The following is a 24885-nucleotide window of genomic DNA, read 5'->3' as shown; positions in this document are numbered from 1 at the left end:
GTTTTCTTCAAGAACTCTCCATTGTTTGTTATGTGTAATACTTACAACTCTCTGTCTTTAAACTGTGATTCTCAATTAGATTTTAGTTTAACAGTTAGAAAATTTAATACAATATTAAAAAGAATTGTATTTCCTTAGATATTTCAATTATGAATAAGTGTATTATAATGTGTTTTACTCTGGTTTTTAAATAATTCTGCATTATTATATTGACATTTGGCACTATATTAACTGCAATATTATATTCTGGCATCTATTATCGGTATGTATTTTCTTTCTTTCGTTTATGTTGTTTGTTTTGTTTTTTTCTTATTATGTATTTTGTATATGTATCAATGTAAGCCGCCTATAATTGGAAGCTTGCTTCTGTTGGTGGTGCATTTAAATAAAATAAAATAAAATAAAATAAAATACGCTATGAAATGTTTCATATAAAACAATCTTTATCTTGGAAAGGAAGCAAAAACGAGCAACTATTATTAATGTTGTATAGGCTACAATGTATACAAAATAAATTATTATTACAGTATTATACAAACAATACTCTATTTATTGTTGCAATAATAATATTAATGAATCATGTAAATTGCCACCGGTTTGCCTGCCGATCCGGAGTTGCATTCGGGCACGGGTTCGATTTATTTAGCAAGTTATTTTACGACCTTGTATCAACATCTTCGATTATTTAGCGTCTGAATGAGATGAAGGTGATAATACCGGTTAAATGAGTCCGGGGTCCAGCACCGATAGTTACCCATCATTTGCTCATATTGGGTTGAGGGAAAACCTCGGAAAAACCTCAACCAGGTAACTTCTCCCGATCGGGATACGAAGCCGAGCCACCTTGTTTCGCGGCCAGACGCGCTAACCTTTACTCCACAGGTGTGAACCACGAGTTCGATTTCCGCTTGGACTGATTATATGGTTGGGTTTTTTCGAGGTTTTCCCCAGCCGTAAGGCGAATGTCAGATAATATAGGTCTCATCTCGCCAAATACCATCTCACTATCATCAATCCCATCGACGCTAAATGACTTAGTATTTAATATAACGTCGTTAAATAACAAACTAAAAAAAGAATGTTATTGAAGCAAAGAAAAAGATCTGTAAATAGCGATACTTCATCTACTTACTTTAAAGGCTCAACAAAAAATGAGTAGAGGGAGTTCTGCTAAGAGAGTGACTGCCGTAGAAGAGGGTAAACTCGATCAGAATTTTTTCAATTTTTTAATGATATTGAGGTTATGCAATGGAGCGAAGTTCCTCAGAAAATAGCATTTTGTCGTCATATCCTTTACGTATGGAGACACGTTACAAGAATTGAATTACAATCTATATAAAACTGTTTTTTTTTATTTGACTTGTGATCGAAGTTACCTGCTTAAATAGGGTAAAGTCGATCACCACTGACTTTTTAGTTTAATATCGATTTTAAAGTATTGCGGAGTAAAGTCGATCACTGTTTATGTTTTTAAAAAACAATTTAAGTGTATTACATATATTTTATTTGTTATAAGGGTGTAAAAAACAATAATATATGCCTATAGCATTATATAGTGTATCTTTTGTTACTGTGATCATACTATTCGATACAATTAGGCCTATAGGTCTCCACTGTACTATCGTGACTATGATTGTCAACTTATAAAACATAAAAACACATTTTAATACTTCACATACCAACAAACAAAGATTTAAGAATTCAAAATTTACATGGAAATACCAGCCTTCAATTATAATCTAAAATGCAATTCAACATTGCTTAGGTTTATATCAGATGTTATTTGACATCTTCCCCTCCTCATGTCACTTTAGAAACTACGTTGTTCCCATAGTCAGTTACAGAGGGGTGTATAAAATATGTTCCTTTGGCAGTGCTTCTCTTACGCAAGAAATTCACCATAATTTCGTGTTCCTCTTTCGCCACTATCCCATCAATATAAGCTATACTATGACACTTTTCTGTTCATAAGTGTTAGTTGGAGGTATTTCGGTGAAAAATTTATTCTTCCTGCTGGTTCTATCTGTTTCGAGTAGGTCGATGGCATGATCGACTTAACCGAACAAAGGTACAAGTTTTCTTAAAATAATAAGTTTCCCAATACTAACATTTACGAACTGTAAAACTGTTATTTCAGGATACACTCTCAACGAAAAGTACTTACGTATACTTCCTGTCTCCTTTCACTGCTGACTATAATTTAGAGTTTGTAAGACTTTGTTTTCATTTAAGAGAAAAAGTTGAAAATAACAATTTTCACTTCAACGGTAATTACACTGCGTTCCCATTGTTGGCATGCGCAGGCTTTTTATTGTCCCTCTCGCTGACATTTACAATGTAAGGCAATGAAGTCAGCATAACAAAAACTTAACAAGTAACTGAGAAAAAATATAATTTTCAATAAAAATTGCAAATGATCGATTTTACACTCACTGATTGACTTTACCCACTTCTACGGTGTTTTATGACTGTCAGATTATAAGGGATGAGGGGACTGAAGTAAATACTATGAAACTAGAAGTGAAATCAACATTTTTGGTCAGCTTTTATGCCTCTAGGAAGCGCTGTGACATGTGTCAATATCTCCCGATAAATCTATCAGCCATGGGATTAGCAATGTGGTGACAACAGTTATCCACTCTGCTTTGAGCCTATTCAGGTGTCAATTTATGAGGTATATATCTAAAATGTCTGCATGTTTTCCTAATTGTTTTAATGTGACGATGTATTGTATCTTTTGAAGCAAAAAGTACTTCCGACAATTTACAAGTATATTTTTGTAGATTTGTATCAAAAACTCTGCGTGTATTCTTAGTATTTCATAACTGAAGTCTTCCAGGGCGTTGTAGATCTTTAATGTCTCCTTCTCCATTTTGAAATGCTGGAACCATCGTGCGGCCAAGTGAGTTAAAGTGTAAATAGGAATATTTAAACATCCACTTAGAAACTTAGATATGCTCATTTTTTGTTTAATGCAGTATTTAAAAAAAATTCTGTGTTTTAAATTGACTCCCTTTAATTCTGTTGACAATCACTTCTATTTTCTTAGAATTAGAACAGCTATATCTCCTTAAATACTGATCATTTTCATGTCACTCACAATAAAGAAAAACATACTAATTTAATGATAGGCTATTTCACCAATTTTATGGATTTTTAACACCATGAATTGAAAGTTTAAAACAAACCAGCTATGTCATCTAGAGGTAATACATTATGTTTCTATGTGATTCATAGCCCTACATTACCTACGTATTATGTTGTATATAAGATTTACCTACGCTGATCTTCCCGTTTGTAGAAAACACCACGGTATATAATCAATAATATATTTTGACATAACTTCACTATTAACACGACAAATAAACAACGGATGGAAATCAAAACGAATGGCACATTGCACCTTTTTATGAAAGAGCCCTGCTAACTTTTCACCACTGTCATCTTTTGGTGATCTTAATAACAGTCTACAATCTTATGTGGACTTAGCTCTGCTGATATGCAATGTCTCTTGGCAATTTGCAACTTTCTAATGAAAAAAAAACATTTTTTTTAGATTCTGGTACTTAGAATAGAATAGAATAGAATAGAATAGAATAGAATAGAATAGAATAGAATGTTTTATTTCCGCTAGCAGAGTTAAGGCCATAAACCTTCTCTTCCACTCAACCAGTCTTAATGAATTGAATAGCGACGTAAATATTTAAATTACGAATATTCAGAATACATTAAAGATTCTCCAGCAATATTTTTCAGTTAAGTTTTAACAACTAGAACATTTGTATTTAATTTGAGATAAAACCTATACCAAAAAATAACTTTATTTATGAGCTAACATAATTCAATTCAGTCTATATGCAATATGTAAAGAATTATAAGTTGAGATAGCTAGTTGGTTAAATGATGAAAATATGTTTAATAGAAGTTTACTAGAACTATGTTATAGGGAACAAAATATAAATCTAAAATATATTAATACTAGCTAAAAGCACCCGGCATTGCTCGGGTTTTCCTTTTTGCTTCAGACTTAAGGAGATCTCGGCAACTCAAGTATAGAAAAACAAAACGAATTACTGTCTGTACTAAGCTTTCCTAGTTCCTAAAGATGAATCTTTACATAGCGTCACTTACATGAATTAATGACCTTCTTAGCCAAAACACCTGCCAAGATTAACAGAATTTAAAACAGTTGAAGATCAGGCACCGAAGAGAAAAGGTGTCATCATGTACCTTACTGTTTTTTGCTTTTAATTAGTTTTGTCTTGTAGTTTAACTAAACAAAAACATCTCCTCGGTCCCTTTACATCCGTGTAGCATAGACTCAATGTTCTACTTTTGATCTAAAGCTGTGCCGACACAAATTCAGTGTAATTTCTTGCCTACATGTGCTTTCGTTTGACGTTTAAAAACAGTTAACGATAAATAGGGAATTCTCTTGTTCCCAGTCTGGACCCCTTGGGATCTCATGGTGAGTTACAATTTAGGCCTACCTCTTTATCCCTTGTATCAAAGAATCAATATGGAAATAGAAAATATATATAATAGGATTGGAGAATTTTGTACCCCTTGTCCGCTTTACGCCTGCTTATGTCATACCCGGTTTCTTAAATATGACTTCAAAAATGACGTCTTACAAATACTCGTACGTAATACTGTATATTAATTATGTCATTTTTATTTTAGTTACAGAACAGGCCCTACAGTATAATGTCGGAATTATTGGATTTGAAGAATAATATTTTGAGAGAAACTTATTTTAAAAATTAACAGATAATGAGAATAATATTAATTTAATAAGATTTTACCATTAGAGGTTTCGTATTTATTTAGAGAAATTAATGTTAGACCTAATAATAAGAATGGACAGATGTTAGTTTCATTGTAACAAATATTAGTCAGTAATTAATCTGTTAAGCAAGAATTTATGTAATTTTGACCTTAATGAAGTTATTGTCCAACAACTCCTTAAATCACTCGGAAGCACTTAGCACCTTTAAGTATCCAATTGTTAAAATATTCTAAATGTAAATAAATATAATAGCTTATACGTATTAAAGCAGTTTATTTTCTGATCATTTTACATGTAGAGTTCAATATCATTAGCATTTTAGTTTCTGAGTTATCACAAATTTAAATAGTATTACATTTTCGTTACCCGATTCCGTTACCGCATTACTCTAGTGATCTTATGACATACACGTATTTACTTAAACAAAATGGCAACATATAAAGCGAATTGGATTGAACGTGTAAAGTGAATGTCCAGACCAATAGTGCCAAAAGAAATACATACATACATTCCAAGCGGAAGAAGAGCAGGACAGACCAATGAAGAGACTGGCAGACGAATTATTCTAAGGCGGAACAGGTCAACAGTGGTCTATGTCCTTGACAGCTTGATGATGATGATGATGATGATGATGATGATAATGATTAGGGCTAGGATTTTGATGAAATTGCACCTTTTTTCTAGTAAGCCAGAAACATAGCTGTTTTAGTAGGCTATTTATATGTTACGTGATAAACTGAGTGTTTTAAGACATATTTGTTAGGACATTTTTTTGCATTTTTTGCCTGTTTCAACTCATAAGAGCATCTTTTGTTTTATTCGGTCATTTTTAAGGCATTTTCATTTAATTTTGATCATAAATCCCCATTATTAATGTAAAACAGTATTTATTTCCTTTGATATTTTCTTTACATATTTTGTTCAATAATACCCATTATTTTGTATAATATTTTAATCGTTTTTCTACAAAAAATATTGCCATTTTAACGTAGTAAACCCCATGTAATGGATCAGTCCAACCACCCCTTCAATATACACTCCTCTATACCTGCTAATTCCGGATAAGAGTGGCCTTGTGGTAGACTACACGGAAACTAAAAGTAAAGTAAATCCATGGCGCTACAGCCCATGAAGGGCCAAGACCGACCAGCTGACTGCTGACCTCACGTCCACATGCCGATGCAGAGGTGAACTATCATACTTGGAAATTACATCAGGTAGAATAATTAATTAAAGTGTACTACTTTGAAAAAATTATGTAAAATTTAATTTAGTTACTAGTCTAAATATTAAGTAGTACAAAACCTCTTTTCCTACTAAGCCAATTATGTAAGAAATATTTTTAGGGCATTTTAAGAGCATTTTTGAAAGATTTTTAGGTCAAAAATGCATTGTTTTTAGGACTTTTTTTCATGATTTATAGGTCATCAAAATCCTAGCCCTAATGATGATGATGGTGATGATGATATATATATGTATTTATTTACACTGCAAGTGGGCATGCACCCGGTGACAGTGGTATACACAATATAAACAATACACAATAAAGAAATGATAAGCAATGCACAATTAATTTACAATACACAATACAATTATACAATACACAATAGGCCTACAATTTTATACACAATACAATAAGAATACACAATATAATTTAACACAATAATAATAAAAACATTACAACCTACATTATTATGTATAGGCCCTACATAAGTTTCAATAGTCTTTCACTTTACTCTCATCTCACTCACTGTAGTGGCACTATGACGCATTTCACTGACACTTTATCACACATTTCACTGACACTATAGAACACATTTCATTGACGCTATAAATTATCACTGATCGGAACTATTCACTGCACTGTAAAACCATAACTTCACTGACTCACCTCGCTTCACTGATACAACAGTTCAAATAAGTCAAATAATTACACCCTTATGCATACTGTACTTATAAACAGAACTACATTTAAACTAAACATTTCTAGTCTAAGACCCTCTTACACGCTATTTTTAAATAATTTACAATTCAAACCAAGGAAGTAACTCGTCAGGCTAAATAAATACATGTCACCTTAAAAAATTAAATGTTAAATGTCGCCTTAATTTTAATTTGCACTTTATACACAACTTTTTAAATTATTCTTGAATCTCCTTAAGGAAGGACAGCCCTCAAAGACCGCTGAAGGTAGGTCATTCCAATCATTTATAGTTCTATTTAAAAATGAGAATTTATCTACATCCGTTTTCTGTTTCCTACATTTGATTTTAAAATCATGATCGTTCCTACCATAGTACGTTGGCTTTTCTAACCGAGCCGTTATATCTACCCATGTTTTCTGACCCAGATGTGCTCTATACAATGATGTTATTCTAGTTTTCCTACGTCTGTTTTCCAATGTTTCCCATTTAAGTTCTTTTATCGTATCGTTTCCATCTTCTCTTTTACCTTTAACAAATTTAGCTGCCCTATACTGGATTCTTTCTAAGGAATTTATCTGATATATTCTATAGGGATGCCAACAAGTAGTTCCGTATTCCATTAACGGTCGCACTAACGTTAGATATGCTATTTCTATTCTATGCTATGATGATGATGATGATGATGATGATGATGATGATGATGATAATGATAATAAAATGAAAGAGGAGAGCGACAAAGAATTCTCACTCCTTGCGCATTATAAAGTTACTTTGTTATATTATTTCCCTTGATTTATACGCGTAGTTCTTTGTAGTTGGTCTTGAAGCTAGTTGGGTTAACTAAACCCGAAGTTAATTAATGATGGCTATCTCTTCACAATATCACACTTGTCTGTATTCGTGGGTTGACAGTTCGGAGCGCATACACGAGACGCATACTCTACCACAAAACGTAAATAAATGGAATATTGATGACCACATCCATTTCACAGAGTCATTATCAATTACAAACAAGAGCAAATAAAAACTGCGTGTGACATGGGCCACTGTTCCACTGAGCGAGTGGATGCTGGGACTCTGGTGACGGCACAGAGCGCTCTATTATGTTGTCACCATATTACAGATGTTCCCGATACGGGCTCACAATGATCAACAGTTTACAAATGGGATGACACGAAAACTTGAAAACAGATAGAAATGGAATGCAAACTCGTCATATTCAGATCATTACGACAGGCGCTTGCAAATATGGCCGCCTTAGCAACAAAGCGGCGCTCGTGTCAGCTCCCAGATATGTTCGGTATTTAGCTACATAGTTAATTGTTGACAGCGTTTTAATTAGACGTCAAAGTGATGAGAGAGACTTCCAGTTAAATATATTCCAATCTCCCTACCCGGCATTCAAAATATAATATATTGTAACTTACTGCTGATAAGGACGTAATCAGAGCTGGGAATAACTATGTTTGTGCTCGGTCATAGACCTGTTCTCTCTTTCTCGCACCCTCCGAGAAGATATATCGTGCAGGTAAATATAATTTCATTTTCTCTATAGAATAGGCATAAATGGAGAATTTCTGTGCCTCGAAGAGCAGAGATTGGAGACGAATGTTTCTGTTTATCAACCACCATAAATGAAGAAAGTTTTATAGTTTCACCGTGAATTCGTAATTAAATCCCACACACATATGAATGCAGAGACTAAGAAGAAGGCATAAAAGAGAGAAGATTACAGAATGCTGAGTCTGCAGCGAAAGATCAGTCCTTGAGCAGAAAACCAAGAATGAATGAATGGATAGATGGCTGGAAGGAAGGATAGATTGATGGATTAATTAATTAATGGTTACCTCGGTGGTGTAGTGTCTAACATGTTTGCAATTAAATTCTAAGTTCAAGAAGAGAACGTTGCCAAAATAATACAATTCTAAGCCAAATAATATTATTTTGCATTATTTCCTTCGAAAGGAAAATAAAATTGGCACTTCTGTGACCTACAGAAAAACTCCTTAGAACGGCTTCTTGCAAAAGTAAAATCAACCTGGGAATCCAGTGACGCACACTACATTTCCTTAGAATGACTTATGATGAAAGAAGAATAAAAGTGGAAGCCCCGTAAAGTAGATTAAAATTCCTTCAAATACCTTTCCTCGGAAGGGAATTAATGTAGGAGTCCAGTGAAGTAGATTAAATTTCTATATAATAGCTTTCTTCGGAAGGGAAATCAAGCTGGGAGCCCAGCGATGTACATTAAACTTCCACAAAATGGCCCCCTATACAAGGGATATAAATCTAAGAGTCCAGTGAAGATGATTCATTTTGAAGAGAAATAAACCTGGGAGTCAAGTGAAGTACATTAAAATTGCTTACAATAGATTTCTTCTGAAGGACAATAAACCTGGCAGCCAGGTTAAGTAAGTACATTGAAGTTCCTTAGAACAGCTTACTTCTGAAGAAAAATAAACCTGGGAGCCCAGTGAAGTACATAGAATTTCCTTAGAATAGCTTCCTTCTGAAGGAAAATAAACCTGCGAGCCAGGTTAAGTACATTAAAATTCCTTACAATAGCTTCCTTCTGAAGGAAAATAAACCTGGGGGCCAGGTTAAGTACATTAAAATTCCTTAAAATAGCTTCCTTCTGAAGCAAAATAAATCTGGGAGTCAGGTTAAGTAAGTTACATTAAAATTCCTAAGAATAGCTTTCTTCTGAAGGAAAATAAACCTGGGAGCCAGGTTAAGTACACTAAAATTCCTTAGAACAGCTTCCTTCTGAAGGAAAATAAACCTGGGAGCCAGGTTAAGTACATTAAAGTTCCTCACAATAGCTTCCTTCTGAAGGAAAATAAACCTGGGAGCCAGGATAAATACATTAAATTCCTTACAATAGCTTCCATCTGAAAGAAAATAAACCTGGCAGCCAGGTTAAGTACATTAAAGTTCCTCACAATAGCTTCCTTTTGAAGGAAAATAAACCTGGCAGCCAGATGAAGTACATTTAAGTTCCTTAGAATAGCTTCCTTCTAAAGGAAAATAAACCTAGGAGCCAGGTTAAGTACATTAAAATTCCTTACCATTACAATAGCTTTCTTCTGAAGGAAACAAACCTGGCAGCCAGGTGAAGTACATTAAAATTCCTTAGAACAGCTTCCTTCTGAAGAAAAATAAACCTGGGAGCCCACTGAAGTGCATTGAAATTCCTTACCAATAGCTTCCTTCTGAAGGAAAATAAACCTGGGAGCCAGGTTAAGTACATTAAAATTCCTTAAAATAGCATCCTTCTGAAGAAAAATAAATCTGGTTGCCAGGCTAAGTACATTAAAATTCCTAACAACAGCTTCCTTCTGAAATGAAAATAAACCTGCGAGCCAGGTTAAGTACATTAAAATTCCTTGCAATAGCTTTCTTCTGAAGGAAAATAAACCTGGCAGCCAGGTGACGTACATTGAAGTTCCTTAGAACAGCTTCCTTCTGAAGGAAAATAAACCTGGGAGCCCAGTCTAGTACATTAAAATTCCTTAAAATAGCTTCCTTCTGAAGGAAAATAAATCTGGGAACCCAGAGAAGTACATTAAAATTCCTTGGAATAGCTTCCTTTTGAAGGAAAATAAACCTGGGAGCCCAGTGAAGTACATTAAAATTCTTTAGAATTGCTTCCTTCTGAAGATTTTATTGGGTTATTTTACGGCGCTGTATCAACAACTAGGTTATTTAGCGTCTGAATGATATGAAGGTGATAATGCCGGTGAAATGAGTCCGGGGTCCAACACCGAAAGTTACTCAGCATTTGCTCGTATTGGGTTGAGGAAAAACCCCGGAAAAAATCTGAACTAGGTAACTTGCCCCGACCGGGATTCGAACCCGGGCCACCTGGTTTCGAGGCCAGACGCGCTGACCGTTACTTCACAGGTGTGGACTCCTTCTGAAGAAAAATAAACCTGGAAGCCCAGTGAAGTACATTAAAATTCCTTACAATAGCTTCCTTTTGAAGAGAATAAAACTGGGAGCCAGGTTAAGTACATTAAAATTCCTTAGAACAGCTTCCTTCTGAAGGAAATAAACCTGGGAATCCAGTGAAGTACATTAAAATTCCTTGGAATAGATTCCTTCTGAAGGAAAATAAACCTGGGAACCCAGTGAAGTACATTAAAATTCCTTGGAATAGCTTCCTTCTGAAGGAAAATAAACCTGGGAACCCAGTGAAGTACATTAAAATTCCTTGGAATAGCTTCCTTCTGAAGGAAAATAAACCTGGGAGCCCAATGAATCACAATTAAAATTCCTTAGAATAGCTTCCTTCTGAACGAAAATAAACCTAGCAGCCAGGTGAAGTACATTAAATTTCCTTAGAATAGCTTCCTTCTGAAGGAAAATGAACCTGGAAGCCCAGGTTAAAATTCCTCAGAATAGCTTTCTTCTGAAGGAAAATAAACCTGATAGCCAGGTTAAGTACATTAATATTCCTTACAATAGATTTCTTTTGAAGGAAAATAAACCTGGGAGCCAGATGAAGTACATTGAAGTTCCTTAGAACAGCTTCCTTCTGAAGAAAAATAAACCTGGGAGCCCAGTGAAATATATTAAAATTCCTTACAATAGCTTCCTTCTGAAGGAAAATAAATCTGGGAGCCAGGTTAAGTACATCAAAATTCCTTAGAATAGCTTCCATCTGAAGGGAAATAAACCTCGGAGCCAGGTTAAATACATTAAAATTCCTTAGAATGGCTTCCTTCTGAAGGAAAATAAACCTCGGAGCCAGGTTAAGTACATTAAAATTCCTTAGAATGGCTTCCTTCTGAAGGAAAATAAACCTGGGAACCAGGTTAAGTACATTAAAATTCCTTACAATAGCTTTCTTCTGAAGGAAAATAAACCTGGCAGCCAGGTGAAGTAGATTGAAGTTTCTTAACCTGGGAGCCCAGTGAAGTACATTAAAATTCCTTAGAATAATTTCCTTCTGAAGGAAAATAAACCTGATAGCCAGGTTAAGTACATTAAAATTCCTTACAATAGCTTTCTTCTGAAGGAAAATAAACCTATTAGCCCAGTGAAGTACATTAAAATTCCTTAGAATAATTTCCTTCTGAAGGAAAATAAACCTGTGAGCCAGGTTAAGTACATTAAAATTCCTTACAATAGCTTTCTTCTGTAGGAAAGTAAACCTGGCAGCCCGGTGAAGTACATTAAAATTCCTTAGAATAGTTTCCTTCGGAAGGAAAATAAACCTGGGAGCCCAATGAAGTACATTAAAATGCCTTAGAATAGCTTCCTTCTGAAGGAAAATAAACCTGGGAATCCGGTGAAGTACTTTAAAATTCCCTTTATGAACTACAAGCTCATATTACTAAGGAATCATGTTCACGAAATATGAAAATATGCAATAAATACGCTGAAAATTATTATTTCGCCTCCACTTTTCCCTTTCAATACAGTTTCCTTTTTTCATTTGCGGTCATGATAAATTCAGCTCATAAAATTCACATAATATACAACCAGTTTCACGAATGGTCTTCAGTTGAACCCAGTTAAGAAGAAAATGTATCACAATATCAACTCAAAATACCCCTCAAAGCATTAACCAGAGTAATTGTTATAAAGGAGAAGTGATCATGATCACAACTCTCAATATAATATCTAAGACGAAGAATTTGTTTTAAAAATAGCATGAGATATAGCACTCCAATAGTATAATATGCACAACATTTCCATTTGACGTCATATGAACATACAATAGAGGCAGATTGATATCCGTTAGTTGAAATTAGCTATGTTGTGCACTCCTCGAACACTTTTGAGAAATATCCTATCTCATATGCGAAAATAAATCCAATGTGATATACGTCCATATTTTATCTACGTAAAATTATCCATTATTACATGCCATGAAGACCGGCATGGTCGCGAGATTTTAAGGCTCCCAACATTGCAAATAATCGGCATTAGTGTCAGTATGGATTCCAGGCGTGCAAGCTTGCCGCCTCAATCCACAAAGAAAACTTTCCCGTATTCATTTCTCTTAGCACTGAGTCGAACTCACTACCTTCGACTTTGTAATGAAGAATCTTCACTACTGCAGGCTATTTGTTTTATTATTTATTTATTTATTTATTTATTTATTTATTTATTTATTTATTTATTCTGGTGTAGTTAAGGCCATTAGGCATTCTCTTCCACACCACCAGAAATACAAATACAATAACAGAAATAAAAAGGAAAAAAAAACACTATAAACAAAGTGAAGTCACACAAAAATATACACAGACTGCAGTCACACAAACTTTAAATGAGTGATTAAGTATAATTAATTGTATTACGGACGTAGATAACTATAAGTTCAGTCAAACCTGTATTCCAACAGTCTGACAAAAAAGGCTCCTCAAATACAGTTCTCAGGCCATTCCTGGAAGCCTTCAAATTGCTGTCACTTGTAGGCCTAAATGAAAATATAAATAGTTAATTGTATTAGCACAGTCTAGTATATACAGTCACGAAGCTCAATACGTAGAAAATATGCATCCATAGATAGTTGCTAACCACTAGGATCGCTAATTTCGCCTCATTACAGACAATGCGAAATAGTACCGACACAGTCAATTGTTCCTAGCACCCTCAAAACTCAAGCTTCGTGACTGTATCCTACTGGACTGTGGTATTGGGCTGATTTGTAAGTTCGTAGTATTTTGTTTTCCAAGGCAATAGAGTCCTTTTAAGAAATTTGTTTCAGAGCTTTAATTTGTCACTTTAATGTCATAGTAGTGTTACTTAATATGTCTCCAATTTTTCAATTGTTATGAAGGTTTGTGTTTATTATGGGTTAAAGAGAATGGAATGCTAAGCAGAGAAAAGAGACTAACATTTCCGACATCAAGTGATTTTGCAGCGGAATAATGCGCGTCCGCATACTGGCAACATTACTAAAGCTGTTATACAGGATGATTCACGACTGATGACTTGCTCTTTATTAATCAGTTGTATGGGTCATTTTAAGTAGAAAATACCAATGTATTAACATGGATCCAATTATCAACCGTTAAGGAGTTAGAACTGATTGAATCCTACGAAAGTATCAGTAGTTTTGAGCAGAAATAAGAATTAGTCACTTAAAATACACAGAAATATTAATTCAAAATACTATACTAGTAATAAAATAAACATACCTCAATTTAGAAACAGATTTTCAAATATCCGTCCTACTACAATGTACTTAGCCGCACGGGTGTGAATGGCGCGCGCGTAGCATTCCGTACCTCGTCACGGCTGTTCCTGATAAGCGCAGCTGATAATCACTAGATTTATCTTCCTCTTCTCCCCCGTACTTCACGTCACAGCGCAACCCTCCGTTTAGTTTACATTCCATTATATCTATTACCGGTACGATGCAACTCCAAAGCCTGATTCACAATATAACGTTTGGATTTTTACGAATAACTTTCAAGCTAATGATAATCGGACACATGTTCATATGACATTTTGTGCTCAAAATGGCCTATAAAACTTAACCATAAAAGCGCGGGTGGTTAGTCGTGAAACACCACATTTAGGAGCTCAACTGTGAGGTTTTTGCACATTTACCATATTCTCCTCATTTTACTCCTCGACATTTTCATCTTTGCCAACAATCTCCAGGAAATCTCTTTAACAACGGATCTGTTTTTCAAAGTTCGCTTAACGATTTCTTCAACTCCAAACTATTGGATTTCTTCAGGCGTGGAATCGAAAAACATCAGAAAGTTGGGATCCAGTTACATATATAATGCAGGATAGTAAATGTTATAAATAAATTTGTGTATTTTCTTTATGTAAAATAAATAAGTTTGGATTTAATAAACAATACTACGAATTTATGAATCGTATGTACGTATTGTGACAGCGACGTGAGATTCGAACTCACGACCAGCGTCCCGCAAGAGAGAAGATCGCGCGGAGCACTTTGTAATGGCGCGCGGCGAAGAGGGGAAAGGGCCAACACGGCGAGAGAGTGGAGCGAGTCTGCGCGCGCAGCTGCTACTTAACGCAGTGAATGTGGAACGACCTTCTCGACTATTCCAGAAGTCTGTCGATGTAGAGATATCGAGATAATTCTCTACACACCTGTAGAAGGTTCTCGCAACTATGATTTTGCTATAAAAGAGCAGGCGCCAGCGAACTAGAGTTTCAGTTTTAGAGTTTTCAGTTATTCAGTCAGTGAGTAAGCCAGAGCAAGCAAGCCAGCCGGAGTTCGACTCGAGTGTGCGTCCGCATCTGTGTCAGCATCCGAAGGCCTGAGTTCGAGTGCAGTGGACCGCAGTTGGAGGGACCTGAGTTCGAGTGCAGTGGACCGCAGTTGGAGGGACCCGAGTTCGAGTACAGTGAACTGTCTCTGAAGGTCTGTGGTTCGAGATACCGTGAACTCGAGTGACTGAGATAGAAGAACTGTGAACTGAGAACTGATAGTTCTGATTTGTAAATAGTGCTTTGTAAATATTAGTTAAGATTAACAGTTCATTGTTGTTCGTACTAGTCCAAGTAAATTGTCATTGTCGTCGGTGGAGTGCTGTAACGAATACTGTGTTAAGTGAAAATCCAATTGTTGACGAGAGCGTTTAAGGTGAATTGTAGAAAGGAATTATTGTTGTGACGAATAAATTACATTGTTGTTACTAATAAAATTCACAGTATATTCAGTTAAGAGTCCGAAGGCTGGATGGAACCTGAACAAGACATCACTTTTGAGGCAACTAAGCCAAGAGATAATGGGAGAGGGTGGTCAGTTCCTTTTCCCCTCCATTATATATATCGCTGACTAGTAACATAGTTCATTCATTAGACTTCAGATGTATACAAACAATTATTGTTCTTCCTTTGACACATATCGTCAAGTGAGATGTACTGCCTTATAATACATGTAGGCCTACATATCAGCCAGAATCTCATTCAAAGATAATGTATGCATTAACCAGTTATATTATAAGTTGTGTTTTGTGCATGTGTGAGAATTTTCCCACTTCGTAAGTTTATAAACATACAGCACAACTGATATGTTTGTTTTCTTATGTAGAGGATTAACTGATAATGAAGATGGAATATCAGGTAGATTCGTGTGAAGCACATATCTTCCAAGGGTGTTATATATTCAGGTTTTGTGCTATTTTGGACGACCTTTCTCGGCTTATTGTTCGAATTAGTCAATTAATTTCTTGAATACATACCTCCTTTACAGCACCTTGAACAACTTTCCAATCAAGACGTTTCGATCCGATTATTTTGGAAAATTACCCTGTAAGGGTCTGAAAAATGTATCGAAGAAAGTTTTATCTTAAACTCAGAGCATGGTCATCCCTAACATGTGAAGTTAATTTCCCTTAGTGTAAACCATTTGGCTGAAAATGACGTCTGGAAATTGAAGGGGAAACGGTAACATACATATCTAGTCATCCGATAAGTTCAAACGGTCCAGAAGCTGCAGGTGATGGCTTTTGAAATTTCTGCCATTCCCTCACATTAATGTGGGAACGCTCCATATCGAAGACAATGAGACCTGATTGAAATAATTCGAGAATCCGTTGACGTAAGTGTCGGTACGCAGCGGCGTTTGTATGGAGGAGGGCGAGCGACTCTTGTAGACTGCTCCGATATTATTGAGGAGCTTTCGGCTCTGACAGACGCCATGTAATACGATTTGTATTGGAGCTACTTTCTGCGCAAGAAGGCTATATGTCTTCTTTTGCAAACCGGTAACAGAAACTATTTATTTCACGAACCTTTAACTGCAGTAGCCATTCTGAATCTGTGGGGTTGACGTCACGATATTGAAATAATAGATGAAGGGAAAATAAAATTAATCTGAGAAAATCTGCCACGTAGTTGCTCTGAGAAGTACACATCTTCTAGGTTCTGCCGTAGCAAGCTAGCTAAATATTATTAATAGTATTTCACAAATAAAGCATGATAATTTTACATGTATGACGAGATGTCATCATTACGTTTACTTCCCGATGTTTCCAAGGATCTTCATGTTAATGATCTTCCAAGGATCGTCATGCTAATGGAATTCCAAGGATCTTCATTCTAATGGTATTCCAAATTAAAAAGGAACTAGGCAAAATAGTTGTTCTCGCATGTTTATCAAAAACATTTTTTCTTGTATTTTAATATGAAATATGACCTGCCCACTGATTAATTTCGAAGGGTCGTTGTATTTTGACCGTGCAAAGGTAGCATAATCATTAGTATTTTAATTGTGGACTGGAATGAATGGTTGGACGAGGAACAAACAAGGATCTTCATGCTAATGGCATTCCAAGGATCTTCATGCTAATGACATTCCAAGGATCTTCATGCAAATGACACTCCAAGGATCTTCATGCTAATTACATTCCAAGGATCTTCATGCAAATGACATTCCAAGGATCTTCATGCTAATGACATTCCAAGGATCTTCATACAAATGGCACTCCAAGGATCTTCATGCTAATGACATTCCAAGGATCTTCATGCAAATGACATTCCAAGGATCTTCATGCTAATGATATTCCAAGGATCTTCATGCAAATGACACTCCAAGGATCTTCATGCTAATGACATTCCAAGGATCTTCATGCAAATGACATTCCAAGGATCTTCATGCTAATGACATTCCAAGGATCTTCATGCAAATGACACTCCAAGGATCTTCATGCTAATGACATTCCAAGGATCTTCATGCAAATGACACTCCAAGGATCTTCATGCTAATGACATTCCAAGGATCTTCATGCAAATGACATTCCAAGGATCTTCATGCTAATGACATTCCAAGGATCTTCATGCTAATGACATTCCAAGGATCTTCATGCAAATGACATTCCAAGGATCTTCATGCAAATGACACTCCAAGGATGTTCATGCTAATGACATTCCAAGGATCTTCATGCAAATGACACTCCAAGGATCTTCATGCTAATGATATTCCAAGGATCTTCATGTAAATGACATTCCAAAGACCTTCATGCAAATGAAATTCCAAGGATCTTCATGCAAATGACATTCCAAGGATCTTCATGCTAATGACATTCCAAGGATCTTCATGCAAATGACATTCCAAGGATCTTCATGCAAATGATACTCCAAGAATCTTCATGCTAATGACATTCCAAGGATCTTCATGCTAATGACACTCCAAGGATTTTCATGCTAATGACACTCCAAGGATCCTCATGCTAATGACATTCCAAGGATCTTCATGCAAATGACATTCCAAGGATCTTCATGCAAATGACATTCCAAGTATCTTCATGCAAATGACACTCCAAGGATCTTCATGCTAATGACATTCCAAGAATCTTCATGCAAATGACACTCCAAGGATCTTCATGCTAATGACATTCCAAGGATCTTCATGCTAATGGCTATGGCAGGTATTTATGGAGATTAATTTTATCATTTATGTTTTTTAATATTGTTGTCGGCGGAGATTGTAGGATATTGATTTGTACTCTTGGCGGAGATTAATGGAAACTTTGGAAAATACAATTATTTTGGAATTGGGGTATTAACTTAGTATGAATATTACTTTCCAAATAATTAACATTAAAGGTTCACTGGATTGAAGTTGTATTTAACACACATTCATTAAAAATTAAAAAAAAATTTGCAGCCCTCAAATTAACACTTCCAAATTATTAATGAAATGTTGAATTTTTCGCCTTTTGAGGCCATTAATGTAACCAGAACACCTGGAATACTATGTAATTTAGCCTACTTGGATATATAACAAATTTAGGTGAAAAAAAAATCGAAAAAATCTCAGAATATGAAATTCGCTATAAAACGACGCAATAGTAATAATTCGCGAATGTGTTCATATTTCGCTATTAGAACTTTATTTCGCGACTTGTCGGGATTGTTTTATCCACATATTATTAATAAGAATCACTTAATTAGTAAAGATTAGTAAAAATCTATTATATATCTATTAAGTCGTGATTTTCGCGATCTCCATAAATACCCGACCCTGCTAATGGTCTTCCAAGGCTCTTCATACTAATGGCATTCCAAGGATTTTCATTTTAATGGCCTATCATTTTGTGATATTATAGTAGCATACTTTCACATCCTCTTTCACACACACACACCATCATCATCATCATCATCATCATCATCTAATATCATCATCATCATTATCGTCACAGAATTGGGCAGTCTCAGTCATCAAGAACTCTCTTCAGAAAACGTCCTTCATTCCTTTAGGTTTGTGGTTTGTATTTGAGAATCAAATGTGAAATTCTGTCCCTGTTCATTCTCCGTACATGCTGAATCCAATTACTTCTGTAAGTATATCCATGTTCTTTCTCAATACGGGTTCAGTTTTTAGTTCTTGGTTGATATACCCATTGTGTTTGTGTTCTATCTTGTGTAGTCTATTCAGATGTTTTCCATAAAAACATTTATATTGCTTTGAATTTTTAATTTAAGGTAATTATTAAATTTTCTATGAGAAGGGATATTCCTCGGGCCGTCCAAGGAAGAGCTGGGCTGAAAATTCAGCACTGAGAACGTAACAGGCCATTGGGCTTTATATGTGAGTGGGAGATGTGATGACATTAAATCTGGGGCATTATTAAGGAGATACATAAGTAAGTAAATTTTCGCTAGTATAAATTTAATCATATTCAAAATTTAATTTCTACCTATCGATGGCTAATAAGTGATATCTCGCAGTCTATCTACAAAAATGGTCGTTTAGTTTAACTACACTGTTATTTAGATTAACTACATTATTGTATTCACAATTTTGAATAGTTAACTAATATTTTGTCCTCAAATATAACATCTTATAAACAGATATATATATATATATATATATATATATATATATATATATATATATATAAATATAAGTTCATTTTTAAAATAGTTGTTCGATTCACGTGTAAATTTACAGATATGAGGTATCAGTTCTTAGCCATCGAAATCCTGAATTAATTTTGTACTGTAACTTGGTATAGCGATTAGACAATACTTCTTGTACACCTAAATTAATAAAGTATTTTCAGATACCAAACGTTTTTACTTGTAAGGGTAATTATAATATATGTATTTTAATTGGGGTACAATTTGTGTACGGAAATTTGGTTTCTTTGATATCTTGTACAATTTTAATATGCTTCCTCCTCCCTTTTATTCGAAATGGGTTTATTAATAAATCATATCGTTATCAGTTAAATATACAAAGAAGAAATATTTTTGTGAATTTTTTTGCTGTCGATCGTAACATTTATTTATCTTTTTTTGCATAAAGAATTATTAATGAAAAAATCTTGAAATAATAAAACAATGTTAAAGGCCGGCTTTATTCTTCAATATGATATCGACCTACACTTGAATGCAAAATTTAATAAATTTATCTTAAAAAATGTGGAATTTATGAGGGAAACGGATATTGAAAATTTAAGTTGCGGGAAACAAAAGATAAACTTAACGAAAATGAAAAGTTCTGTCCATATTTAAATGAAAAAGTCGATTGGCACAGTCTCATGTTTTAGGTCATAACTCGAAAAGCATTAGAGATTTTAAACATTTTTTGACCATACCACTGAGGAAAATCCATTCAGCAAAAAGAAAAAAAAAAAACATTTTTTTTAACTTCTGAAGATGTATCTGCCCCTTAATCATTGCGTACATTTCGATCAACTTAAAAAAATACATTTATGATCTTACTAATAAAAACTCTTATACAGACGTTTGACTGTCTTATACTTACACAATGAATAGCTCGTATATAAGTAGCATAAATTCCTTACTAATAATCACTACATACGTCGTGTATAACAAGTACAACTGTTACATAGTTACGTCACAGTTTCGTCATTACTTCATTACGAAAGGTAATAGAATATCTGAGGTTCTCAATTACATCCGATAGTGCGCGCTATTGTACCGCGCTAAGTATCGATAGTAAAACTCGGCCTGATCGGTTACCACACTATATTTTGGTCAATGAGTACAGCTACAGTAATGTTATTCTAATTATTCTGTGCTCTTTGGTTTGTTCTTCTGTGGTTACAAGGCAACCATCATCATAAAATGACAATCGATATAAACAGCTGTTAGAGAGGCGGCCATTTTTTCTCTATATACAACGTTTAAACAATGGGTTTTGTGTATATAACTACTGCAAAGCAATTCCCATGTTTAGTTACAGATTGTTTATACATCCATCGCTTACGCATGGTTTATTACCAATTAACGTTTTCTGTCCCAACTAAGTCTCGTATAAAACTATACACGGTTTATAAAATACCATTAAAGTTTTAAAATTTGAAACTTGCAACTGAATTGAGTAAACTGTCATCATAAAATGGAATTTCCACAAAAAGAATTATAGGAGCATTAATAAAGTTACAAGGTTAGGCGAACACTATATTGAACTGTCTACTTCTATTATTCTTCCAAAGAATGTCGAAGAAATATACAGGCAGTAAACTGCAGGAATAGCCATTCGTCTTAACGTATACAGTTAATGACAAGTAAACCCAATAGGAGATTGATTTATGGTCCTTCCAAGAAATAAATACAACTGTTCCATGGCAAGATGCACTTTGAACAGGAAAAGAATGGACTCACGGTATATTGAAGTAAACATCCATAAGACGACATATCCCCTTGATGGTTCGGTACTGCTGTTTTGTGATGTTACAAGTGATATTTCTGAGCCCAGAATAGTTCTTTTATGAAGCCAGCACTAGTTTATCCAGCGGTTCGAGAGCATACCAAAGGGGGTGTAAAGCAGGTTACTTGAGTTTATTTCCCTTATTCCTTAAATTTTCATTTCAAAGCGTTTGTGTTATTACCGTATTATCCTATCATATTTGGGTACGTAAAATGGAATTGTCTCGTGACCAGAATATTGCATGAAATGGAAATATAAAAATTGGAAATTTATCTTTTGAAGAGGTGGAAAAATTCAAATATCTTGGAGCAACAGTAACAAATATAAATGACACTCGGGAGGAAATTAAAAGCAGAATAAATATGGGAAATTCCTGTTATTATTATTCGGTTGAGAAGCTTTTGTCATCTAGTCTGTTGTCAAAAAAACTGAACGTTAGAATTTATAAAACAGTTATATTACCGATTGCTCTGTATGGTTGTGAAACTTGGACTCTCAGTTTTACAGAGAAACAGATGTTAAGGGTGTTGGAGAATAAGGTGCTTAGGAAAATATTTGGGGCTAAGAGGGATGAAGTTACAGGAGAATGGAGAAAGTTACACAACACAGAACTGCACGCATTGTATTCTTCACTTGACATAATTAGTAACATTAAATCCAGAAGTTTGAGACGGATAGGGGATGTAGCACGTATGGGCGAATCCAGAAATGCATATAGAGTGTTAGTTGGGAGGATGGAGATAGAAAGAGCTTTGAGTAACCGAGACGTAGATGGGAGGATAATATTGAAATGGATTTTAGGGAGGTAGGATATAACTGTAGAGACTGGATTAATCTTGCTCAAGGACAGGGATCGATGACAGGCTTATGTGAGGGCGGCAATGAATCTCCGCATTCCTTAAAAGTCATAAGTAAGGAAAAATGACGTTGTACAAGTATTTTGGGTACTTGCACTACCGGTATATCAAGAATACAGAGAATCCAAAGTTTCGTACCTATAGGCTACAATGGCTCCATCACCAGGGAAGAAATTTATTGCTCATACCTTCATTGATATTCTTGTTAATTTTTTACTTTATTTATTTTCTATAAGAAAGCTGTAACACAAATTTTACTTTAATTCGAAACATCTAATAATTATCAGAAATGTTGAATCCACGAGTGATATTTGCTACGATTATTTCGTGAATAGAAAATTCAATAAGTAATATTCATAAAATAAAAATAATAACATATATTTTATTCAATTTAAATTACTTTCATATCGAATTTCATGCGTTGTAACGGATTTCTTTGTGTTTTAGTACTACTTTCCATCTAGTGTTAAGAATTTGAACTACGGATGAAGTATTTATCCACAATTCAGTACTACTTGTCATCTAGTATTAAGAATCTCAACTACAGATGAATAAGTGAACAGTGGAATGATCTAAACACAGTGAAAGTTGCCACTTAATTTATCATGTTAATTCTAAATAAAAGTTTGGTATATTAGAAATATTTGTGCAAAAATTCATTTAATTATTGGAATTATAGGTGACCTAAATATTATTTCTTTTAAAAGATGTAAGCTAACCTGACCATGAGCAGTTACCTTTAAATTAAATTTCCCGGATATGAGATTTCTTAAATTTTTCAATGTATGAAATCAGATTTCTTAAAAACTGAGTGAAATAATGCAATGACAATTTTACCACAAATTTTAAACACAGTATTCTATGAAAATGTGTATTATTTTTTATCTTACTTGAAAAATGCAGCCAATATAATTTTTATGCATGGAATTAAGAAAAAAAAATGTTTAATTTTTCAACAATAATTTTATTTATTCCAAATCACAAATTATAACAAAAACAAATACGCATTATTGAATTATTCAGCTACATGTTAAGCCATGAAACTAGAAAAAAATCTTTATTTATTCAATTATAGTTTGATTCATTGGCAAAATATGCATTTTCTAATTATTTTTTGTGGTGCAAATTTACAAACGAAAAAGTCTGAAATGTTCAATATATCCTCTAATCTTAATTAAACTAATCAATTATTCAGCTACATGTTAATTCATGAAACTAGACAAAAATCTTTATTTATTCAATTATAGTTTGATTCATTGACAAAATATGCATTTTTCTAATTAATTTTTATGGTTCAAATTTACAAACCAAAAAATCTGAAAATTTCAATATATCCTCTAATCTTAATTAAACGAATTAATTATTAAAATTTCACTGAAATCAGAAAAAGTTATGGAAGTTTTAAAATTCAGTGGAACATACCCTGAAATAAAGGGTCGTAGATAAATTACACCCTCCCAACTCATTAATTCATTGTCGCCGTTTCCTAGAAACTTTAGTACCATTATCAATGTATACTGGCGAAGGCCTATCCATACACAAACTGTTGTAACGCATTATTCAATGCTTTGAATCCCTTTCAGTATCGACCTCACAGAGAATTTGTTGTGTCTTTCCCTTCCACATGAACAGCAACACTTAGTATTAGTAATGTTTGACTTACGCCACTGCTGACTGTAGTTCCCAGAGGCTGCTGTCTATGGTTGAGTCGTCAGCCAATCACGGGGCCGGAAATTGGCAACCGTGTAGCAGAATTGTGTACAGCTCACTCCGTCATGCTGAGAGAGATGGCGACACATGAGCTGTCAGGGTCCTGTAATAAAATTTATGTAAAATTTACGTGATTAATTTTGAAAGATACTCCAAGTGTAACATACTCGAAATATTATTTGCAAGGATAGGCTGTACGTCTTTGCTGCCGAGAGTGGCATGCCAGTTTCCTAAAGAATAACATTTTAATTTTGCTTTATCCTTTTCGTCTATCCATTAGTGGTGAGAGAAAGAGAAGGCAAATGACTAAGTGTGTTTCTTTATTATCCCTGATAAGTTCAAATTCTGGAAAGTTTCAATGCAATTTGTGACAAAGTGTTAAAAAGTAAACAACCTTTGACGCGACTAAATTTGCTAAAACTGTAAAGACTTAAATAGAAATAATAAGTGTAAATAAATTGTATGAAAATAGTAAATGTAAACAATATGGAAAACAATAAGCGATATCGATAAACATGCTTAAGCTCATATTTTCTTAATTTGACTTCGCAGACCCAATGTTCTCAGCTCAAAATGTTCTGTAAAGCATCCCTATTTCCTGCTTAATTTGTCCATGATTTTACTTTATCACGCAGCATAATTTTATTACTTACATTTTTGTCTTCATGTTAAATTAAGATGAACCGGGGTAAGGGTAAATTTGGGGCAAGTGTAACCAATGCTATTAAACGCAAAAAAGGGGAATTTGTAAAGTGGAGCCAACTATCGAATATTCATGCCACTAGAAGCTACTTACATATATTCTTTAGTGAAAATATTTTCGCACCAAAAATATAAAATTCTGATTCTATGTGACTTTTGATTCTTTCAATTTGTCTTAAGCAAAAGTTCTTAGGAACATAAAGAATCTTTTTTATTTAGTTTGCGTGTCATTTTGTCATTTAAATATCTGCGGTGTATTAAATGCCCAAAACATAAAAT

At 34.4% G+C, this 24885-nt stretch overlaps 1 long non-coding RNA gene across 1 annotated transcript in view; it reads right to left on the bottom strand.

Moving 5' to 3' along the window:
* The window catches only part of LOC138708976 (uncharacterized), a 657561-nt gene that overhangs the window by 427622 nt on the left and 205054 nt on the right, over positions 1-24885 (bottom strand). Inside the window, exon 2 of the long non-coding RNA XR_011334804.1 lies at positions 23858-24007. This is a non-coding gene — a long non-coding RNA (uncharacterized lncRNA). The remainder of the gene's footprint in view (positions 1-23857; positions 24008-24885) is intronic.

This window comes from Periplaneta americana, chromosome 1 (assembly GCF_040183065.1).
Source record: "Periplaneta americana isolate PAMFEO1 chromosome 1, P.americana_PAMFEO1_priV1, whole genome shotgun sequence".
NCBI classification, from domain to species: Eukaryota; Metazoa; Arthropoda; class Insecta; order Blattodea; family Blattidae; genus Periplaneta; species Periplaneta americana.
Note: the sequence above shows the minus strand (reverse complement) of the source record. Positions and strands in the feature narration are given on the sequence as shown.